Here is a 2,891-nt window from a genome sequence, read left to right as displayed (position 1 = left end):
ATATTAGTCTTGCGAAATATAAGCAAGATTTGAAAAATGCATAAACCTGAGTGTATTCAAATCATGTGAATATTCAATTTATACGACTATGTTCGTAGATATGTATCCATCTGTATTTATGGATGCCTTGATGGGTTAGATGAATATGTTCGAGTGTGTATGTGTGGATTTTCATATGTATATGCCATAAAATATCACGATGATAAAATTAGGATAACAGAAGTACAGGTGGAAAAAGCTTCTTATACACTGTAATTTACGTTATGATAAGGATAGTTATTATTGAATGAATAACAAGTGACCTTTTTGTTTCCGAATACAGTTTTGAAATATAAACCAAAGTGGCATTCACTAGAAGAGTCTACGTAAAAGAAAATTCCAACTTGGTATTTGTATAAAGTGTTGTAGAGCGCGTGGGGTTCTCAGTGTGAGTGAGCGTGGGTCGGCGCGTGGGTTGGTGAAGCATACTTACCTGGCACAGGAGATACCGTGATCACGAAGGCGGTTCTCCCAGGACGAGGCTCACCATTGCACTCCGGTGGGGCTGACCCCTGCGATTAACCCAAATGTGGTTACTCGAGTTCTCAATTTTTGTTAGTCGTGGGACTGCGTTCGCGCTATCCCCCATATTACATTTCGATACACTTGAGTAATTCCATAGGAAACCCAACCTTAAAACCTTACTGAGGCCAAGATTCATGAGTGGTGGAACAACTGTTAGATAATTTCAGTTTGTGATACATCCCAATGAGTTCATATGATAAACTTACCCAAAAGAAAATAGCTACCTGGCAATTCTTATTTATCCTGGTAAATTATTATGCAACTTTGCATAAATATATTGATCTATATTTCGATATTGGCTGCAGAATATTTGAACGATTGTAGTGTCCAAAGCAGGAAATATCCAATTGTATACAATGCCAAAGAAATGGGTAGTGAAAGGAATTTGACGTATCTATATGGATGTAGGTACTTTACATTTGTTTAAATGTTCTTTACTTTTATGAGACTAACTACAGTAGTTGCTAAATTTATCATATTAACCTAATTGTGCATATGTTTTTTCTTTATAAAGGGGTGTTATTTCGTCAAAAATAATATGAAATGGAAATAACATTTATTTTTTTAAATTATGAATTGCGATTTCCCATACAGAGTTTCTGCTATATAGTTGGGTGGGCATATATGTGGTACACTGTGGTTGTCCTACTTCTATCTTACATATGGATGAATGATTTTCCGTGGTGATTATGCTATGGATAAATATTAATTATCATATATTTGATAATATAAAATGTATGTCCACACACATTTATATATTTACACATATAGATAGATAAATATATGATATATTATGGGAGTTGCATCAGAGTAGATCAGTGGTGTGAGAAATGTAAAATATCTATATAACAGCAGGTAGACCCCTAAAGTCTTAATGTACGTACAATATTTCGAACATAGTAATGTTATTGCACATTATTTTTTTTGTATACAAGGATAATCCCTTTCACCACCAAGAAAATAAAAATTGGATGAAGTAAGCTGAGATTAAAACAAAAAATTTTAGAAAATTTTAAATAAATTAGCCCCAAAAACACCAACTTTTAAGCTTTTTTTTTAAGGGAAAAAAATGTACTACTAATATAAAGGGAAAAAGAAATTTATGTTTTGGCCGGGGGATGGAAATTAAAATATTTGTATCAAAAAAAAACTAATTGAAACATATTCAGACTTTCCCTCCTTCCTAAAAGATTACTTTTAAAGTGAATTTATGTTTACTGCTTTATTTGAATTTAAAACCCACCAAAGTGGGCTATAGAAAAAAATTTATTTAAAACCCCTTTAGTTGTTTTCCCCCCCACGGAATCTTTAGTAAAAAGGGGAAAGATTTTTTGCGTTTTTTAAGGGAAACCAGAGTTTTAAAAAGATAATACTAATCAAAATTGACCCAAAAAAAGGGAGACTGAGGGGTTTTAGAACGTGAGTAGAAGGGCAAGAAAGGTAAATTTTTTTGAAAAAAAACCCATTTTTATTTTTTTCTAAAAAGGATTAGCACGCACAAAAGTAAAAGTGTAGTCCCGATATCTCGTTAACAAAGTTTTAAACCGGTGGTTTGAATATGACTGAATTTAACAAATTTAAAATTTAAAATCAAAATAAGGGAGGAAAGTTTTTTCCTTTTTAAAACATGAACCATTGGATAAAGGGTTTTAAAAAATAAAATGAAACCCTTTTTATTCCCATATTAGATTATCTATATACCTAAAATGTCACCCTTTAATTTTTCCCGGGGATGCTTGGAAAAGGTAACATGAAAAAAAAAAAAAATGCATTCAGTTTCATATAGTTTTTGTTTTTTTTCCCTTTTTGCCACGTTTTTTGAGAAGTATAAAAATTTTTTATTGTTTTTTTAAATATTTAGTATATACTTACCTTCCCCCCCTATATTTTGCTGTTTAATTTTTCAAATAAATGGGAGACTGGAAAATTTTTAAATAGCAAACACTTCCAAATAGTACATATACCAACATATGAAATTAAAAATTGAAATTGAAACCCCGAGATAACAGTTTTTAAAAATTTCCCTTTTTTTTTTTTTATTCCCGTATTAGATTATCTTCAGTACCTATTAAAATGCACTTTAATTTTTATTGGATATGCTTGGAACAGGTTTAAAATTAAAATATTCCTCTCGTATTTTTTAGTATAGTCCCTGTGGGGCCGCGTTAAATTTTATATGTATAAATGTTTTTTTTTAAAAATATGTATGAATATGCATTAAGATTCTCTCTATATTTTTTCTGTGTACCATTTTATCAAATAGGGGTAGATAATGTAAAATATTTTTTAAAAGGGTAAACTATGTCCACATATTTCACATACGTATG

At 30.8% G+C, this 2,891-nt stretch overlaps 1 non-coding gene and 1 pseudogene across 1 annotated transcript; one reads left to right on the top strand and one right to left on the bottom strand.

The window, feature by feature from the left end:
• Positions 1 to 464: 464 nt before the first annotated feature.
• LOC119581334 lies at positions 465 to 627 on the top strand. Its single transcript, XR_005229484.1, has one exon. It is a non-coding gene; the product is annotated as a U1 spliceosomal RNA (small nuclear RNA).
• A 1,172-nt stretch (positions 628 to 1,799) lies between these two features.
• Positions 1,800 to 1,923, bottom strand: LOC119581418 (annotated as a pseudogene).
• Between the last annotated feature and the right edge of the window lie 968 nt (positions 1,924 to 2,891).

Source organism: Penaeus monodon, chromosome 14, assembly GCF_015228065.2.
Source record: "Penaeus monodon isolate SGIC_2016 chromosome 14, NSTDA_Pmon_1, whole genome shotgun sequence".
Classification (NCBI taxonomy): Eukaryota; Metazoa; Arthropoda; class Malacostraca; order Decapoda; family Penaeidae; genus Penaeus; species Penaeus monodon.
The sequence above is the reverse complement of the archived record's forward strand: the minus strand, read 5'-3'. Positions and strand labels throughout refer to the sequence as shown.